This window comes from Anomaloglossus baeobatrachus, chromosome 2 (genome assembly GCF_048569485.1).
Source record: "Anomaloglossus baeobatrachus isolate aAnoBae1 chromosome 2, aAnoBae1.hap1, whole genome shotgun sequence".
Classification (NCBI taxonomy): domain Eukaryota; kingdom Metazoa; phylum Chordata; class Amphibia; order Anura; family Aromobatidae; genus Anomaloglossus; species Anomaloglossus baeobatrachus.
Window position 1 is genome coordinate 418,000,988 of NC_134354.1, and position 21,575 is coordinate 418,022,562.

The 21,575-nt window shown below is 44.9% G+C and overlaps 1 protein-coding gene across 2 annotated transcripts in view; it reads right to left on the reverse strand.

The window, feature by feature from the left end:
* The window catches only part of TMEM234 (transmembrane protein 234), a 76,222-nt gene that overhangs the window by 5,489 nt on the left and 49,158 nt on the right, over positions 1-21,575 (reverse strand). The window contains exon 5 of one of the 2 annotated variants that reach the window (XR_012750504.1): positions 15,692-15,830. The exons of the other annotated variant lie outside the window; for it this stretch is intronic. The gene's annotated coding sequence lies outside the window, so the exon portion shown is untranslated. The remainder of the gene's footprint in view (positions 1-15,691; positions 15,831-21,575) is intronic. 2 annotated transcript variants of the gene reach the window in all.

Sequence of the window (21,575 nt, forward strand, 5' to 3'; positions counted from 1 at the left end):
ATCTTTGTAAAACACCCATGGAGTCAAATGCAGTGAATGTTGCAGAATTAAAAATTGCAAATAAGCCCCAGTAGTGCCCGATACATTTTAGGCTCGTACATTGTGTCAAGCTTGTGCTTCTGGAGACACACACCCTGTAAATAAGCGGGCTTCTTCACTACAGAAATGCCAAACATGTGGATGTTAACTGTGGTTTAGGCACATTGTGGTGCTCAGAAGGGAGGGGGCATTTGCCTTTGAGAGTGCAGATTTTGCTGCATTTCTTTTTGGGGGAAGTCATAGAGCTTTTCCAGAGCCTTTGTGCTACTAGAAACAGGTAAGCTCCCTATATTTCCGTTAACAAATGGTCCTGAGTGGGGACTTGTGTTTTTGTGGGTTTAGTTGATTTCTATTAATGGCAATTTGGGGTACAGAACATTTTTAATCAGTTCACTTTTATTCTGTGCTCTATGCTGAGCACTTACATTAGCGTTTCCATCTACATAACTGAAATCCGTGATTGGGTGAAACCCTCAAGGGATCCATTCACTAATGATGCTGCAGTTACTCCTGACTCCGTTTGACCTCTAATCATCGGTGTCCTTTTCAAAATTGCACAAAACTGTTATCAACTGCATTTTTATGCACGCCTAAAAATATGCACACCAATGGGCCACAAGGCAGTCGGGAGCTCGAAGTGACTCTCTCTGCCTTATTACAATGAATTTTCCGTTGGGTATTTTGTGTGAATCACATTTTTCAGGAATTTACACTTAAACTCCAATATAAGCATTCAGTGTAGAGTGCAGGATAACTGTGAGCTGAGCCATACTACAATCTTTGGGATGCAAAGACGCCGGCGCACTCTTCCCTCCTGCTTCCTGCACCCGGGGCCTGCGTACGCCGTACATGGCACGATCGCTCACACTCCCCGCCTCTTAAAGGGGCAGTGCACGCACTCTGTAAGTGTCCCCAGCCAATGGCTGGAGGACACTAGATACTTAAGGCATTCTCCATAGGAGCTGCCTGAGCAATGTGTCCATTCTGCTTGTGCATGGTTGCTAGATGTCAGGTCCCGTATTCTGTGCCCGTATCCTGAGCCTGTATCCCATGCTCGTATCCTGTGTCTGCTAACCCATACATGTTATTTAAAGTAGCCATGAAAAACTCTTAGAGTCACAAAACTATAGAGGATCCTATAGGGAATATATGACTCAACGACAAATTAATGAAATACTACAAATATTTTGTTTAATAAAAATTGATAATAATTAAAAACATGAAAAACTTATGGAGAGATGTGATGACACTGTGGACTAGGGCATATTGCCTTAAGGTAAGCTGCAAAATGGTACAATTCATAAATACATATCTTGACACAGTGTTGAGTAACAGTTACTAATATGTAATCTATAAACAGGTAAGTGACAATTAATATCATCCCAAACAGGTTTTTTTTAATGCTGGGTTCAACAAATATAGGGTTATAAATTCTGAACCATAAAGTATATCTGGATACTAAAAGATGTCTGATGGTTATATCAATATCTAATATATAAAGCTGAGTGTATGTGTGTATGTATGTGTGTATGTATGTCCGCTAAAGGAATCCGTACCGTTGCATTTACAATCACAAAAATTTTCACAGATGCCTCATGTGACTCAGGGAACGTCATAGACTATGTTTGGACGGGAAAATGTAACCCCGCGCTCTACAGTTAGTTTCCAAAATCCTGCCTCCATTAATCTGAATGGAGCTGGGAGATACGGGCTATTGATAGCAACTGTCAGTGGTTGCTATAGGAACAAAATAAACTGTTAGTATAAGAAGCTTATGTGTGAGTGAGAGACAGAAAAAAACACAGACACAGACAGAGACAGACCTGGAAAGAGACAGATCTGGAAAGAGACAGCCGGGCAAAGAGGCAGCCGGGCCAAGAGACAGCCGGGCCAAGAGACAGCCCTGGAAAGAGACAGCCCTGGAAAGAGACAGCCCTGGAAAGAGACAGCCTGGGAATGAGACAGATGGTGAAATAGACAGACGGGGAAAGAGACAGACGTGGAAAGAGACAGATGGGGAAAGAGACAGACAGGGAAAGAGACAGCCGGGCAAAGAGACAGCCAGACAAAGAGACAGCTGGGCAAAGAGACAGACGGGCAAAGAGACAGACCTGGAAAGAGACAGCCCTGGAAGAGACAGACGGGCAAAGAGACAGCCCTGGAAAGAGACAGCCCTGGAAGGAGACAGCCGGGCAAAGAGACAGCCGGGCGCAAAGATACAGCCGGGCAAAGAGACAGCCGGGCAAAGAGACAGCAGGGCAAAGAGACAGACTGGTAAAAAGACAGACTGGGAAAGAGACAGACGGGGAAAGAGACAGCACTGGAAAGAGACAGCACTGGAAAGAGACAGACAGGCAAAGAGGCAGACCTGGAAAGAGACAGACCTGGAAGAGACAGACAGGGAAAGAGACAGACGGAGAAAGAGACAGACGGGGAAAGAGACAGATGGGGAAAGAGACAGATGGGGAAAGAGACAGATGGGGAAAGAGACAGATGGGGAAAGAGACAGATGGGGAAAGAGACAGATGGGGAAAGAGACAGCCCTGGAAGGAGACAGACGGGGAATGAGACAGACAGATAGAGAGAGACAGACAGACACAGAGAAAGAGAGAAAGACACAGAGATAGAGACAGACAGAGAGACTGATACAGACAGAGACAGACAGACAGACAGAGACAGACAGAAACTCGAAGAGAGATAGTTACTATCCCGGGCAACGCCCGGGTACTACAGCTAGTGCTTTTATAAAACACAATTTTTTTCTAAATCCTAATAAATACTTATGAATAAAGTGCAAGTGCTTTTATCCAAAATTTGCTGCTAAGTGTGCAAAACACTGAAATATATGAAAACAAAAAATCATTCATAGAGCTGTTTTGCAAGGACAACATGAAAAATGATAATGCCTGAATAAATGAGTATTTAGAAAAACTGCAAGGGCCCAGAAAGCCACAATTTTGGCCTGATTGAAAAGACACATGGCATGCCAGGCTGGACCACAACCCTTGAAAACATGGATTAATCCAGGAACTCAAGCAGGTCTGGGGGCAGAAAACCGCTGCATGGTGAGTATAAATCGATTCCCCTATACTGATGTAATTTATGTTGGGGTGAATAATGTATAAAAAAGATATACCATTGGCTAAATAGGTCATTAATTGTCAACTATTCAGACCGAACTGTAGAGTGTCACAGATCACTCAGACATAGTGAATAAACCAATGAAAAACCTGTGCAGATGGAAAGATAGATAATAATTTACCACGATGCATGTGCCGCTGGTATCCTCTGATGTACGTTTTGTGAATGCACAGAATGTATGAAAACATATATCAGAGCGCAAAATATGTAAAGATACTGCCGTCCAATGACGAACTAACTTGTGATTGCAGAGGCTGTGATTAGCGCTTAGAGTGGGGGTATTCTGAGTTGTGTGTGATTAGACGCATTGAAAAAATGTGTTGTTTTTTTTTTAAGAATATTGGCGTAACAATCAGCCATCTTTTTAGAATCCAGATATACAGTGCCTTGCGAAAGTTTTAATTTTATCGTATGAACGTATACCTTGGCATCATATAAAAATAAACACCAGACAATAGACAGTGATTGAAAAATATCAAAAGGATAAAAATCAAAAGTTGAATATCAAGATTTTCTATATATGCAATAGCGTTATCATTTACAATATAGAAATCATTCTTGTCACCATGGTAGGATCTCAGGGGGCACTCCTCAACAATGTGCTGGATAGCTGGATAATTTGATGATCTGCTCCACAGTCACAGGTCGGAGAGTCATATTTTCCCCACTTATACAAAAAATCTGCACAGACGCCAAAGTTTGTTCTGATACGATTTAGAGTAACCCATGTATTCCTTGGTAGATTGAAGCCTGGTGGAGAGTTTTGTAAGTTAGGGAACATTTGGGGATCACCGTCTACTACACTGACCCAAAGTTCTCGCCATTTCTCCTCTAAATTGAAGTCTTGTTCATGCAAGGTGATTGCAGTTCGGATGGGTGGATGTCTTGATTTCAATCGTTGTATTGTAACATCTTTGATATTTTGATGTATTGGAAGTTTTTCATTATTCACTACTTTAGTGTATTCTTTAAGGATATTTTGTCTTCTTAGGTTTGCAGGTGCGATATGACTTAGGACAGGTAACTTGCGAAAGTATTTGCCCCCCTTGAATTTTTCAACCTTTTCCCACATTTCAGGCTTCAAACATAAAGATAAAAAATGTAAACGTTATGGTGACGAATCAACAACAAGTGGGACACAATTGTGAAGGTGAACGATATTTATTGCTTATTTTAAATTTTTGTAAAAAAATAAAAATCTGAAAATTCTGGCGTGCAATATAATTCGGCCCCTTTACTTTCAGTGCCGCAACCTCACTCCAGAAGTTCAATGAGGATCTCTGAATGATTCAGTGTTGTCCTGAATGACTGATGATGATAAATATAAGTCACCTGTGTGTAATCAAGTCTCCATATAAATGCACCTGCTCTGTGATAGTCTCAGTGTTCTGTTTAAAGTGCAGATAGCATCATGAAGACCAAGGAACACAACAGGCAGGTCCGTGATACTGTTGTGGAGAAGTTTAAAGCTGGATTTGGTTGCAAAAGGTTATCCAAAACAATAAACATCCCAAGGAGCACTGTGCAAGCGATTATATTGAAATGGAAGGAGTATCATACCACTGCAAATCTACCAAGACTTGGCCGTCCATCCAAACTTTCATCTCAAACAAGGAAAAGACTGATCAGAGATGCAGCCAAGAGGCCCATCATCACTCTGGATGAACTGCAGAGATCTACAGCTGAGGTGGGAGAGTCTGTCCATAGGACAACAATCAGTCATACACTGCACAAATCTCGCCTTTATGGAAGACTGGCAAGAAGAAAGCCATTTCTCAAAGATATCCATAAAAAGTGTTGTTTAAAGTTTGCCACAAGCCACCTGGGAAACACACCAAACATGTGGAAGAAGGTGCTTTGGTCAGATGAAACCAAAATCAAACTTTTGGCCACAATGTCAAACTATATGTTTGGCGGAAAAGCAACACAGCTCATCACCCTGAACATACCATCCCCACTGTCAAACATGGTGGTGGCAGAATCATGGTTTGAGCCTGCTTTCCTTCAGCAGGGACAGGGAAGATGGTTAAAATTGATGGGAAGATGGATGGAGCCAAATACAGGACCATTCTTAAAGAAAACCTGGTAGAGTCTGCAAAAGACCTGAGACTGGGATGGAGATTTGTCTTTCAACAAGACAATGATCCCAAACATAACGTTCAATCTACAATGAAATGGTTCACGAATAAATGTATCCAGGTATTAAAATGGCCATGCCAAAGTCCAGACCTGAATCCAATTGAGAATCTGTGGAAAGAGCTGAAAACTGCTGTTCACAAATGCTCTCCATCCAACCTCACTCAGCTCCAGTTGTTTGCAAAGGAAGAATGGGCAAGAATTTTTGTCTCTGGATGTACAAAACTGATAGACGCATACCCCAAGCGACTTGCAGCTGTAATCGCAGCAAAAGGTGGCGCTACAAAGTATTAACTTAAAGAGGCTGAATAATATTGCACGCCCCAATTTTCAGTTTTATATTTTTTACAAAAATTTAAAATAAGCAATAAATTTCATTCAACTTCACAATTGTGTCCCACTTGTTGTTGATTCTTCACCATAACATTTCATTTTTATCTTTATGTTTGAAACCTGAAATGTGGGAAAAGGTTGAAAAATTCAAGGGGGCCGAATACTTTTGTAAGGCACTGTACTTTATGGTTCAGGATTTATAACCTTAAGGCTGTATCCAGCCTTAAAAAACCTGTTTGGGATAATATGAATTGTCACTCCTGATTATAGATTATATATTAGTAGCTGTTACACAACACTGTATCCAGACATGTATTTATGAATCATACCACTTTGCAGCTTACCTTAAGGGAACTCAGTATTATATTCCCTGGTCCACAGAGTCATCACCTCTCCATACGTTTTTCATGTTTTTAATTATTATCCCTCGATTGTTATTAAATAAAGGATTTTTATTATTTCATTCATTTGTTCTAACCCATACATGTGTTTCAATTTCTGCTGTCCAGTCTGTACCTGCCTTCCAGTATCAGCCTGTCCATCTGTACCAGCCTGTCTGTCTGTACCCTCCTGTCCGTAAGTACCAGCCTGCCTGCCAGTACCAGCCTGCCTGCCAGTACCAGCCTGTCCGCCTGTGCCAGCTTGACTGTCGGTAATAGCGTACCTGCCTACTCCAGTCCTTCAACCTGCAGTTGTGTCCATCCCTACATCCCTGATGTCAGCTGCAACAGTACCAAGAGTTTCCCTCGAGTGGTACCTAGCAACCTAGCAGCTACCTTCCAGCACAAGCCTAACTTCATCATTAGAGGCTCTATTGAAGATGACGCAGTCGCTTAGCTACACCCTTTCAGGGTGAGTCCGGTCCTGGGGCGCAGTGGGTTCACACCCACCAGCTTGACAGTTTTCTCAGGCCATGGACCCTGCTGATCTCAACACCTCTCCCCTTACTTAACTGTTCCAGGAGATGGCCCACCAACGAGTGTAGCAAAATCAGACATTCTTGTCAGTTTAACTACACGATATTTTATTTTTTTTTGCCTGATCTGGAATCACATTATGAACATGTCGGTTTTGTCTTACAAGAGCTTAGAAAAAATTCTTTGTGTGCAGAGTTGGAGAAATGTACTTTTTCTGTGCAAGAAATTTCATTCCTGGGGTTCATTGTATCTGCTGAATGGTTTAAGATGGATCCTGGGAAAATACAGGCCAAAAATGATTGGGTTTAACCTCGGGACCTTAAAACATTGTAACAGTTTCTGGGTTTTGCCAATTACCACAGAAAATGTAAAAGGTTTTTTTTTTCTAGATCGTCTAACCTCTCATTGATCTCACACGTAAGGGGGTGTATCTTAGGGTTTGGCACTCAATGCTGTTGGGACTGTTAATAAATTGAAAATGTGTTTATGTCCGCTTCGTTTCTTATCCAACCAGGTCTCCAAAAGCTGTTCATTCATTGTGGAGGTGGATGCTTCTGAAATTGGGGTAGGGGCTGTATTGTCACAAGGCCCCAAAATTTTGACCAGTTTGCTCTTTTTTCGAGGCGAAATTTTAGTCTCCTGAGAGAAATTATGATGTTGGGAATTGTGAATTGCTTGCTGTTAAATTAGCTTTTGAAGAATGGAGACATTTTTTGGAGGGAGCTATTCATCAAATCACGGTTGTGACGGATCATAAAAATTTTGCCTATATTGAATTTGCTAACCAGTTGACCCCAAGGCAGACCAGATGGTCCTTATTTTTCTCTAGATTCAATTTTTCTATCACGTTTAGGCCGGGATCTAAAGTGGGCTTTACACGCAACGACATCACTAACGAGATGTCGTTGGGGGTCACGGAATTTGTGACGCACATCCAGCCTCGTTAGCGACGTCGTTGCGTGTGACACATACGAGCGACAACTAACGATCAAACATACTCACCTAATCTTTGATCGTTGACATGTCGTTCAAATCCCAAATATCGTTGCTGCTTTTGGACGCAGGTTGTTCGTCGTTTCTGAGGCAGCACACATCGCTAAGTGTGACACCCCAGGAACGACGAACAACACCGCACCTGCGTCCTCTGGCAACAAGGTGGGCGTGTCTTTCATGCGGCTGCTCTCCGCCCCTCCGCTTCTATTGGATGCCTGCCGTGTGACGTCGCTGTGACGCCGCACGAATTGCCCCCTTAGAAAAGAGGCTGTTCGCCGACCACAGCGACGTCGTTTCGAAGGTAAGTACGTGTGACAGGTATTAGCGATATTGTGCGCCACGGGCAGCGATTTGCCCGTGATGCACAAACAACGGGGGCGGGTGCAATGGGCAGCGACATCGCTAACGATGTCGCTGCGTGTAAGGTGGCCTTTAGGCCTGTTTCACACGTCAGTGATTCTGGTACGTTTGTGCTTTTTTTTAAAACATACCAGAATCACTCACATACGCAGACCCATTATAATGAATGGGTCTGCTCACACGTCAGTGATGTTTCACTGACCATGTCTCCGTGCAGCGTTCACGCGTGTCCGTGATTGCCGCACGGAGCTATGTCCATTTTTTTCTGGCATCACTGATGTCCCACGGACCACGCAGTGGTGTGGTCCGTGAAACACGTGCCAGAAAAAAACGTGCTTTTAAAATAAAAAACATTTTTACTCACCCGGCTTCAACGGCGCTCTCTGCAGCCCGTGCAGCTTGCTGCTTCTGAGCCGGCTCATTACTGTCGCGCATATTCATGATGCACGACACAGCCGACCCGGAAGCAGCTGCTGCGGGGGGCAGCGCCGGCCGGATGCTGCACCGCGGGAGCGATCAGCTCCATGGAGAGCGGGAGCGCGCACAGGTGAGTTGATTTCTAAGTGCAATCATGGGCCACGGAGAACGGAGCCCGGATTGCACTTAGACAACCCACATGTGCCGTAATTCACAGCACACGGAGGGACATGTGCGTGTTTTACACGCCAGTGAAAAACGTCAGTGTTTTTCACTAACGTGTGAAACGGGCCTTAGAATGTGAGAGATGATGCTTTTTCACGCAGCCTTGATTCTTTTTCTCTTTTTTTTTTCCTATCTTTTGTGGTTTCTATGGTATTGTCAGAGTTTGCAGTAGAGATCCGTGAAGCCCAGTAATTGGCTCCTTCCACTACTCCAGGATCTAAATTGTTTGTTCCTGTGTACTTGAGATTATGTCTGTTGCAAGAATTTCATGACCCTATTTTGAGTGGTAATGGGGTGGTCGTCCATGAATAATGTTAAAGATTTTATATCCACTTGTGAAACATGCGCACCCGCTAAGGTTGGTCATAGACACCCGGCTCCATTTTTCTATGGATTTCATTACTAAGTTGCCTTTACCTGGTGTGAAAACTGTGATTTAGGTGGTAGTCGACTGATTCAGTAAATAAGCTCCCTTTGTTCCGTTATGAGGGTTACCTAAAGGCCCAGTCACACACGACTTAAAAGCGATCCCGACAACGATATGACCTGATAAGGATCGCTGGTAAGTCGCTGGGAGGTCGCTGGTGAAATGTCACACAGTCAGGTCTTACCAACGACGCAGTAATGATATAGGTCGCAGTAGTGACCTGTATAACGATCTCAGCGGTCACTGTGACCCTGTCACACAGTGTCAAACACAGCGATGTGTCCTGCCCAGCAGGACATCGCCTTTGAAGAAAATGGTCCAGACCATTCTGCAATGACTAGCGATCTCACAGCAGGGGCCTGATCGCTGGTAGGTGTCACACATGACGAGATTGCTGGCGAGATCGCTGCTGCATCACAGAAACTGTGACTCAGCAACGATCTCATTAGCGATCTCGTTGTGTGTGACGGGGCCTTAATGCCGAGATGCTTTCCAGGTTATCAATTACATGATAAGATTGCATGGAATCCCTCTTAAAGAGGTTTTCAACTACTAATATGACCCCTTTTCATTTGTCCTAACACACTTTCTTAATATACTTCTGCTACCAACCCCGCTCCTCAAAGCTGATCACTCTGCAGCTCCTATATTCCTATGCTGATGAATTAGCTTTGATCCTTCTGGTCTGGAAACCTGAATTGGACCAACTGAGCAGGGCACATCACTTTTGGGGGCAGGGCTACCTCTCTGTAAATGACATCAGCCTGGGAATGCATGCCCATATCACACTTCAGTGCCAATCATTAGATAGTATATAGCATTGCACGATCTAAAAATTGCAGCACTTGTCACATTAACCTCATAACGACGGCCGTATGACTTAAAGGGAACCTGTCATCAGAAATTTCGCCCAAAAGCTAAAAGATTCCTCCTCTGCAGCTCCTGGGCTGCATTCTAGGAAGGTCCCTGTTATTATTGTGCCCCATGTGAGACCAAAATAAAGCCTTTATAAAGTTCTACCTTTTTGTATGCAGCTTCTGTAAATCTGACACGGGGGCGGGCTCTCTGCCGTCCGTTATTCTGCCTCCTGGTCCTGTATGCCGCCCCCATCGCTCCTTTCCATATCTGATGCACCGCCCACTGCTCCAGCCATCCCCGCGCATGCCCAGTGCCAGTCTCACAGGACTGAGCAGTGTGACCGCTGGTGACGTGTGCGCAGGCAAGTGATTATGGACGGGACTGTGACTGTTATCAGCAAGTACCCGGCCATAATCTCGTGAGCGCGCAAACCTCTCCAGCATTCACACTGAGCTCAGTGTAGATGCTAGACTGTATGGGCTGCTTCCAGGGATGACGTCCCTTTGTCATGTGATAGTATTTCGAACACGCCCCTATCACATGACAAAGGGACGTCATCCCTGGAAGCAGCCCATACAGTCTAGCATCTACACTGAGCTCAGTGTGAATGCTGGAGAGGTTTGCGCGCTCACGAGATTATGGCCGGGTACTTGCTGATAACAGTCACAGTCCCGTCCATAATCACTTGCCTGCGCACACGTCACCAGCGGTCACACTGCTCAGTCCTGTGAGACTGGCACTGGGCATGCGCGGGGATGGCTGGAGCAGTGGGCGGTGCATCAGATATGGAAAGGAGCGATGGGGGCGGGATACAGGACCAGGAGGCAGAATAACGGACGGCAGAGAGCCCGCCCCCGTGTCAGATTTACAGAAGCTGCATACAAAAAGGTAGAACTTTATAAAGGCTTTATTTTGGTCTCACATGGGGCACAATAATAACAGGGACCTTCCTAGAATGCAGCCCAGGAGCTGCAGAGGGGGAATCTTTTAGCTTTTGGGCGAAATTTCTGATGACAGGTTCCCTTTAAAGCGGCGGCAAAACAGGGCACTTATTCTGTTCCGCCGCTTTAAAGCGGCGGCCCGAAAAAACCCTGTAGCGCCCCCCAGCGACCGAAAATCTCGGGGGTTTCAGCTACCGGGGGTAGCTGAGACCCCCCAGATTATGAATCGGGGTGTTTTTTCTGGACCCCGTTAATGCGATCACCGGTATACACCGTATACCGGCGACAACATTAAAAAAAAAGAAATGGCCGGTAAAATTGATTTATTTCTCATCTGACGTGATCAAACATGTCAGATGAGAAATAAATATGAGCCCTTAGTGCCCCCAAAGCCCCCGGTACCGGAGAAATCTATCCAACACCCCCCCCCCTCCGGAAAATCCAAGATGGCGCCGACGCGCGCTGAGAACTCCCGCCGCCGCCGGCTCTGCATTCATTTCCCTCCGATCTGAAATGATCAAACATTTCAGATCGGAGGGAAATGTCCTCCCCCTGACCCCTCCTCCGGTACACCGGAGATCTCTGATCCCCGGAGCCCCCTCCGGTCTCCAGAGCCGCCTCCCCCCTCCGGAGCGTGGAAGATGGCGGCCGCATTCATCCTGCTCTTTCTGCCGCATGTGACACGTCACATGCGGCAGAAAGTTGTCCCACCGTCACCCACCGTGTCACCCCCCCCCAGCCCCCGGTTTTACGTTACCTGGCTGCTGGTGCTCCGGCCCCGCGATCACGCCGCCTCCTTCTTGAAAGCTGGCGGCGCATGCGCAGACAGCGGCTGTCAGCTGGATCCCTGGAAGCAGGGACGCTGACGTCGCTACTGCACAGGCTGCTCCACTGTGGACCGGGGGAGGGTGAGTGCGGTAATCTGCAGCCACACTCCTCACATGGAGAGACTGCTGTTCTAAAAAATGGGGGGTACGTTCTGTGAGCGTGCCCCTCATATTCTAGAATGAGGTTACTGCAGGTCACTCTACCCTAGGTTGGACCGGGGCAGTGTGAGTGCAGTATTCTCAGATTACTGCACCCACACTGCTCATGGAGAGCTTGCTCTTCCAGAAAATGGGGGATACGTTCCCTGAACGTGCCCCCCATATTCTAGAAGATCCAGAGTCGGCGTGGGACCTCCAAAATGGATTACAGCGACCGAAATTTATTTATTTTCAATAAATTGGTAAAAGAGGAATGTTTCGGGGAGTTTTTTTTTCAAATAAATTTTTTTTTTGTCTTTATTTTTTTTCTATTACTTGACTGGGTTAGTAATGTCGGGTATCTGTTCAGATGCCGTGACATCACTAACCCCAGGGCTTGATGCCAGGTGAGATTACAGCTGGTATCAACCCCATATATTACCCCGTCTGCCACCGCACCAGGGCGCGGGATGAGCTGGGGCGAAGCGCCAGGATTGGCGCATCTAATGGATGCGCCTCTTCTGGGGCGGCTGCGGCCTGCTATTTTTAGGCTGGGAAGAGTCCAATAACCATGGCTCTTCCCACCCTGAGAATACCAGACCCCAGCTGTCCGCTTCACCTTGGCTGGTGATCTAATTTGGGGGGGACCCCACGTTTTGTTTTTTTTTTTAAAAAAAACGCCTGGGGAGCCCTCCAAATTGATCACCAGCCAAGGTGAAGCTGTCAGCTGTGGTTTGCAGGCTACAGCTGTCTGCTTTACCCTAGCTGGCTATCAAAAATAGGGGGGACCCCACGTCGTTTATTTTAATTATTAATTTTTTGGGGGGCTAAATACAAGGCTAGGCACCCTTTAGTGCCACATGAAAGGCACTAAAGGGCGCCAGCTTAGAATATGCAGGGGGTGGGACGTTATATTTGTTTGACATCTATCCATTCATTCATTGTATCATTTTAGGCTGTGTGCCCACAATCGGGGTTTGCAGCGTTTTGGGCGCAGAGTGTTTTCCCTGCGTCCATAGCGCTGCGTTGTGCAGTAGAAGCACAGTGGAAGGATTTTTAGAAATCCCGTGCCCAATGTGCTTCTTTTCTCCGCAGCATACACTGACGTGTGGCGCAGCTTCCCGAGCCTCCGCATGTCAATTTATGCTGCGGAGATGAGTGTTCTCTGCAGGTAGTATAGAGCTCCACAGCAGCCTGAACCCAAATCCTGGGCATGGACAGCTGCGTTCTCCCGTGGACAACACTCACATCTCTGCAGGAGGCTGACACTGTATACTAGACGCCGTGTCGCTGGATCATGGCCACATAGCCTAAAAGTGAGACATTTGTTGCTACAGCAACATTTTTGTGAAGTACCTGTGGATTCAAAATGCTTACTATACTCCTGAATAAAATCCAGTTTCCAAAATGGAGTCACTTGTGGGGGGTTTCTAATGTATAGGTACCCAAGGGGCCCTGCAAATGTGACATGGTGCCCGCAATTTATCTCAACTTTTCCAGAATTCAAATGGTGCTCCTTCCATTCCAAGCCCTCCCATTTATCCAAACAGAGGTTTTTGGCCACATGTGGGGTATCCCTGTGCTCATAAGACATTGGATAACAACCTGTTGGGTCCACGGTTTGTTGTTGTCTCTTGAAAAAGTGAGAAATTTGATGCTGAAGCAACATTTTTGTGAAAAAAATGAAAATTTTCAATATGGCAACCTAAGCTTATCAAATTCTGTGAAGTATTCGTGGATTCAAACTGCTCACTATACACCTAGATAAAAGCCTTGAGGTGTCTTGTTTCCAGAATGGAGTCACTTTTGGGGGACCGCCACTGTTTAGGCACCTCAGGGGCTCTCCAAATGCAACCTGGCATCCGCTATTGATTCCAGCCAATTTTGCAGTCAAATGGCACTCCTTCCCTTCCGAGCCCTGCCATGCGCCCAAACAGTTGATTTCCACCACATATAAGGTATCGCCAAACTCAGGAGAAATTGCACAATAAATGTTATGCTGAATTTTTTCCTTTTACTCTTGTAAAAAAAAAAGCTACCTGGTTGAAATAACAATTTTGTGGTAAAATGTTTTTTTTTTTTCATGGCTCAACGTTATAAAATTCTGTGAAGCACCTGGGGGTTCAGGGTACTCACCAAACATCTAGATAAATTCCTTGAGGGGCCTAGTTTCCAAAATGGGGTCACTTGTGCGGGGTTTCTGCTGTTTAGGTACCTTAGGGGTCCTGCAAATGTGACATGGTGCCCGCAATCTTTTTCAGCCAAATTTCCTTTCCAAAATTCAAATATTGCTCCTTTCGTTCCAAGCCCTCCCATTTGTCCAAACAAAGGTTTCAGACCACATGTGAGGTATCACCGCGCTCATAAAAAAGTGGTTAACAAACCTTGAGGTCAAATTTTTGGAATTACCTCTTGAAAAAGTGAGAAAATTGATGCTAAAGCAACATTTTTGAGAAAATTATTAAAATTTTCAATATGACAACGTAACGTTAACAAAATCTGTGAAGTACCTGTGGATCTAAAATGCTCACTATACCCCTAGATAGAAGCCTTGAGGGGTCTAGTTTCCAAAATGGTGTCACTTGTGAGGGATTTCTTCTGTTTAGGTACCTTAGCGGACCTGTAAATGCAACATGGTGCCCGCAATCTATTTCAGCCAAATTTGCTTTCCAAAATTCAAATATTGCTCCTTCTGTTCCGAGCCCTCCCATTTGTCCAAACAGAGGTTTCTGACCATATGTGGGGTATCGGCGCACTCATAAGAAAGTGGGGAACAAGTTTTGGGGTCCATTTTGTTGTGTTATTTCTTCTAAAAGTGAATAAATTTGGGTTAGAGCAACATTTTTAGGTAAAATTTAATTTTTGCTTTTTTTCATTCCACATTGCTTTTGTTCATGTGAAGCACCTGAAGGGTTAATAAACTTCTTGAATGTGGTTTTGAGTACTTTGGGGGGTGCAGTTTTTATAATGGTGTCACTTTTGGGTATTTTCTGTCATCTAGGCTTCTCAAAGTCACTTCAAATGTGATGTGGTCCCTAAAAAAATGGTTTTGTAAATTTTGATGTAAAAATGAGAAATCGCTGATAAACTTTGAACCCCTCTAACTTCCTAACAAAAAAAAATTTTGTTTCCAAAATTGTGCTGATGTAAAGTAGACATGTGGGAAATGTTATTTATTAACTATTTTGTGTCACAGAAATCTCTGGTTTAACGGTATAAAAATTCAAAAGTTGAAAATTGCTAAATTTTCAAAATTTTTGCCAATATTCAATTTTTTTCATAAATAAACGCAAAAAATATTGTCCTAAATTTGGTACTAACATGAAGTCCAATATGTGACGAAAAAACAATCTCAGAATCACCGGGATCCGTTGAAGCGTTCCAGAGTTATAACCTCATGAAGTGACACTGGTCAGAATTGCAAAATTTGGTCTGGTCATTAAGGTGAAAATTAGCTCCGTCACTAAAGGGTTAAAGCACCGCACTGTGAATCAGGCTGAGAGGAGAGTGAAGTATGATCTATGCATGCGTGCCTACAGTGCCCATCAGTGACGTTATCTGCCCACTTTGTCTGATTCCGGTCTCCAAACCTGAAGGATCAATGCTAAAACCTCAACATAGGAATATATGCTCCTCAGAGAGATCAGCTTACAGATGTATGGTGGGTAGCCGAAGTATATTAGGAAAAAGTTAGTTAGGAAGAGTTAGGATTAAAAAATGGGTCACATTAGTAGTGGAAAAACTCTTTAATATTGTTTTGATAGTGGGGTGCACTTTGTTTCCACATTTTTGAGTGCGTTTTGTAAAACATTGGGGACAGATTTGTCATGTTCCTCTGCTTACCACCCTGAAACCAAGGGTCAGACAAAAAGAACAAATTTAATCAAATTTTAAGATGCTTCATTGCAGCTCAACATGAGGACTGGTCTTCATATTTACCTCTTGCTGAGTTGGGTTAATCAGTCCACTGGAACCTCGCTTTTTTTGTCATTATGCTTTTCATCCTCATTTCGGTGAATTCTCTAGGATGTTCTTGGATTCTTGGAGTAAAGGTAGCCATACCGAAACTCGAGGATGTCTGCAGGAAGGTAAAAAAAAATAAATATTGGGGTGGCTCAACTTCTTCAAAAATGGACGGCCAATAGGAAGCGTTTAGGAGGTCTCGTCTTCAAAGATATAAGGGTTTGTTATCTTCCAAAAATATTAAAGGGAATCTGTCACCAGGTTTTTGCTACATCATCTGAGATCAGCATAATGTAGAGACAGAGACCCTGATTCCAGCAATGTGCCACTTACTGAGCTATTTGCTGTCATTTTGATAAAATCAACGGTTTCTCGGCTGCGGATCTAGTAGTTATACACAACTCTTGAATATGCTGGACTACCTTGCAGTATAACGCCCTATTGTGTAGTATTTTGTTTATATATTTTTTTTCATCATCTGCAGCATGTGTACCTATTACCTGTTTTGTTTAATGTTATGCAACTAATATATACCATCAATTAATGTGCAGATCTCTTACCCCTGGTGATGTTCCTACTCCTCCCCTTTCACCTCTCTATTTGTAACAATAAAATAATTAAACAGCATGGATTCATGAAAGATAAGTCGTGTCTAAAGGCCCCGTCACACTAAGCAACATCGCTAGCAACATCGCTGCTAACGAACAACTTTTGTGAAGTTGCTAGCGATGTTGCTGTGTGTGACATCCAGCAACAACCTGGCCCCTGCTGTGAGGTCGTTGGTTGTTGCTGAATGTCCTGGGCCATTTTTTAGTTGTTGCTGTCCTGCTGTGAAGCACAGATCGCTGTGTGTGACAGCGAGACAGCAACAACTAAATGTGCAGGCAGCAGGGAGCCGGCTTCTGTGGAGGCTGGTAACCAATGTAAACATCGGGTAACCAAGAAGCCCTGTCCTTGGTTACCCGATATTTACCTTTGATACCAGCCTCCGCCGCTCTCACTGCCTGTGCTGCCGGCTCCTGCTGTGTGCACATGTAGCTGCAGGACACATCGGGTTAATTAACCCGATGTGTGCTGTAACTAGGAGAGCAAGGAGCCAGCGCTAAGCATTGTGCGCTGCTCCCTGCTCTGTGCACATTTAGCTGCAGCACACATCGGGTAATTAACCTGATGTGTGCTGTAACTAGGAGAGCAGGGAGCCAGCGCTCAGTGTGCGCTGCTCCCTGCTGTCTGCACGTGTAGCTCCGTGCGGTGGTAACCAAGGTAAATATCGGGTTGGTTACCCGATATTTACCTTAGTTACCAAGCGCAGCAGCTTCCACGCGGCGCTGGGGGCTTGTCACTGGTTGCTGGTGAGCTCACCAGCAACTTGTGTAGCCACGCTCCAGCGATCCCTGCCAGGTCAGGTTGCTGGTGGGATCGCTGGAGCGTCGCAGTGTGACATCTCACCAGCAACCTCCTAGCAACTTACCAGCGATCCCTATCGTTGTTGGGATCGCTGGTAAGTTGCTTAGTGTGACTGGACCTTAACCAACCTGTTGAGGTTCTATGAGGGTATAAGTGCAAATCTGGATATTGGAAATGCAGCTATGATTTATCTGGACTTTGCAAAGGCATTTGATACTGTACCACATAATAGCCTTATACTAAAGCTCCGGAAGTAAGGACTAGGGAAAACTATATGCAACTGGGTAAGGAATTGGCTAAAAGATAGGAAACAAAGAGTAGTCATAAATGGTACATACTCTAATTGGGCTATAGTCAGCAGTGGGGTGCCGCAGGGATCTGTGCTAGGACTGATTCTTTTTAATCTCTTTATTAATGACCTTGTGGATGGGATTGATAGTATAGTGTCAGTCTTTGCTGATGACACCAAACTATGTAGGATATTAAAAACTGACCTTGATAGTACAATATTACAAAAAGATCTGGCTAAGATGTCAGAATGGGCAGATACTTGGCAAATGAGATTTAATGTTGATAAATGTAAAGTAATACACCTAGGACAGAGTAATCCTATAGCTGCGTATACATTAAATGGAAGTAAACTGGGGACTACAGAACAGGAGAAGGACTTGGTTATTCCCATTACAAATAAGCTGAGCAGCAGCACTCAATGTCAAGCAGCAGCTGCTAAAGCAAACAAGATTCTAGGGTGTATAAAAAGAGAGATTAGATCCTGTGATCCCAATATATTGTTACCCCTCTATAAATCACTTGTAAGGCCACATCTGGAATATGGGATCCAGTTTTGGGCTCCGCATTTTAAGAAGGACATACAGAAGTGAGAATCAGTTCAAAGGTGTCTAACTAGACTACTACAAGGAATGGAAGGCCTCACATATGATGAGACGTTGAAAAAGTTAGATATGCTTAGCTTAGAAAAAAGACGTCTCAGAGGAGATCTCATGTATATGTATAAATACATGTGTGGTCAATATAAAGGACTGGCACATGACTTATTTCTTCCAAACACAGTACTAAGGACCAGGTGGCATACACTGCGAGTGGAAGAAAAGCGATTCCGACAGCTAAATAGGAAAGGGTTCTTTACAGTTAGAGCAGTCAGACTGTGGAATGCCCTACCACAAGAGGTAGTGATGGAAGACACTATAATAGCTTTTAAAAAAGGGCTGGATAATTTCCTCAGTACACACAACATTGTTGGTTATGTGACTAAAAGGTGCTTTACACGCTGCAACATCGCTAACGATATATCGTCGGGGTCACGTCGTTAGTGATGCACATCCGGCGTCGTTAGCGACATCGCAGCGTATGACACTAATGAGCGACAATCAACAATCGCAAAATCGTTCCAAAACGGTGATCGTTGACACGTCGTTCATTTTCTTAATATCGCTGCTGCCACCGGTACGATGTTCGTTCGTCGTTCCTGCGGCATCACACATCGCTATGTGTGACACCGCGGGAGCAACAAACATCTCCTTACCTGCGTCCACCGGCAATGCGGAAGGAAGAAGGTGGGCGGGATGTTACGTCCCGCTCATCTCCACCCCTCCGCTTCTATTGGCCGGCCGCTTAGTGACGCCGCAGTGACGTCGCTATGATGCCGAACGCACCTCCCCCTTGAAGGAGGGATTGTTCGGCGGTCACAGCAACGTCGCTGACCAGGTATGAACGTGGGACGCTGCCGTAGCGATAATGCACCAAATGTCGCACGAGCGACGGGGACGGGAGCTATCGCGCTCGACATCGCTAGCAATCACTAGCGATATCGCAGCATGTAAAGTACCCCTTAGGGACAAAATGTAGAATTGGTGGAGGAAAGTTGAACTAGATGGACTTAGGACTTTTTTCAACCTATGTAACTATGAATTTAATTTGGACCAGTGTGTTCGCAATTTTTCTTCCCTCTTTACCTTGCAGTAGGCCAAGTAGTCCTCTAATGATAAGCTACTCCTGATTAAACAGTGATTTTATCAAAACTACACTAAGCAGCCTAGTAAGTGACACACCCCTAAAATCAGGATGTCTGCCCCTACATTATGTTGCTCTCAGATTGGGTATTAAAGCCCTGGTGACAGATTCCCTTTATGCTGAAGATGCCATCTATAAACTTTGACCCGTATGAGATTTTGGAGGTAGTTAATCCAATGACCTTTAGACGACTAAAACTTCCTCAATCTTTTCACATACCAAAGGTGTTCCACAGATCCCTGTTAAAGGAATTTGTTCCTCGAGTGTTGTCGCCCTCGACTCTACCTCCTCCTGTTTCCGTTGATGAGGGTTTAGAGTATGAGATTCAGAGGATTGTGGATTTTCAGTTCCCTTCAGTATTTGGTTGATTGGAAAGTATATGGACCTGAGGAGAGATCCTGGATTCCAGTTCATTCTGTAAAGGATGATCGTTTGATCAGAGCTTTTCATTGGAGACTTCCTTGGAAACCTAGGGGTCCAGTGGCCCCCCTTTGAAGAGGGGGTACTGTCTCGATACTTTCACTCAGTGATCAGTGGGGTGAGTGACAGCTTGTCCAACCTGGAGCAGGGGTGTGCTGTGCTGTCAGGGATTATGTTTCTGCAGGTGTTCCCGGTAATTGCCCAGCTATTTAGCAGAGCACTTTATCTCAGACTGCCAGTCTTAAGTCTTCTGTTTATTGGTGCTTATTGGCCTCTGTTATCTGTGCTGTTTGGACTGCCCTGATTCACTGCTTTCAAGTATTCTGACCCCGGACAATCACTTAACTATAGGCCCCGTTACACGCAACGACATCGCTAACGAGATGTCGTTTGGGTCATGGAATTCGTGAAGAACATCCGGCCTTGTTAGCGATGTCAATGCATGTGACACGTACGAGCAACCGCTAATGATGCAAAATACTCACCAAATCGTTGATTGTTGTCACGTCGTCCATTTCCCAAATGTCGTTGCTCGTGCAGGACGCAGGTTGTTCATCGTTGCAGAGGCAGCACACATCGCTACGTGTGACACCCCAGGAACAACGAACAACACCGTACCTGCATCCTCCGGCAACGAGGTGGGCTTGACTTTCATGCGGCTGCTCTCCGCCCCTCCGTTTCTATTGGACGCCTGCTGTGTCACGTCGCTGTGACGCCGCACGAACCGCCCCCTTAGAAAAGAGGCTGTTCACCGGCCACAGCGACGTTGCTAGGAAGGTAAGTACGTGTGATGGGTACTAGCGATTTTGTACACCACGGGCAGAGATTTGCCCATGATGCACAAACGACCGGGGCGGGTGCTTTCATGAGCGACATCGCTAGCGATGTCGCTGCGTGTAAAGCGCCCTTAAGCCTCTGCATATTCCTTTAACTTTGACGTGCTCTCCTGGTACCTGACCCCGGAACCATTCACTACCCTGTCTCTTGACTTGTCTGTGTAGTGGCTAGCGTCACAGTCCAAAATAGTTAACCAACTTGCGGCCATGTGCCTTTTTCTAAAAGAAATTCTCATCTGCTGAGACCTGAGTAGTCTGGAAAGCTTGCTATTATTACCATCTTTTCAGTTAGCCATTAAAAGGTATCAACTACTGAGGACTCTCAGTTCTTTTAAACAAACTTTTTTTCATCTGCTGAGAGAAATTATAATGTTGGGAATCACGAGTTACCTGTTGTTAAATTAGCATTTGAAGAATACAGACTTTTTTGGAGAGAGCTGTTCATCAAGTCACGTTTGTGACTGAACATAACAATTTAGGCTAAATTGACTCATCAAAACAGTTGACCCCTGGACAAGATACTGTGATTTTGGTGGTAGCTCACCAATTCAGTACAGAAGCCCATGTCGTTCCATTGTCAGGGTTTCCTAATGCTAAAACACTTTCCAAGTTGTTCATCAATTATGTGGCAAAATTGCATGGAATCCATCTCAACATTGTACCTGATAAGGGGCGTGTAGCACCAGGGTTCCTGTACTGCTCATCCTCCTCCCAGCATGGCTCGCCAACTCACTCACCGCGGCGGTCGGCCCGCACTGCTCTGCTTGACTTCCCTGCGATTCTCCACGTGGATTTCTCCTGCTTCCTCCTCTTGGGGTCTGCGCACACCGCACAGGTCCTCCAGGAGTGTGGCTAGGGTGCATGCACACAGATGCCCTTCTCTTAATAGGCCAGTGTACCAGTTCCTTGAAGTGCTCCTCAGCCTATCGCTTAGAGGCACTGGGTACTTAAGACACTCTTCCACAAGTTTCCTAACATTAAGCTGGACAATGACAGGAGGAGGATAATAATTCCCCTTTTTTTTTTTTCTTCTGGCCGTGCGGCGGCGATTGATAAATGCTTAAGTTTTCAAAAATTCATATGTTAGTAGTTTACATTATATGATATATGCAAATGAAAACGAATATGGTGAAGGCGGGAGGTGAGTTAGGGAGTTCTGCTCACTG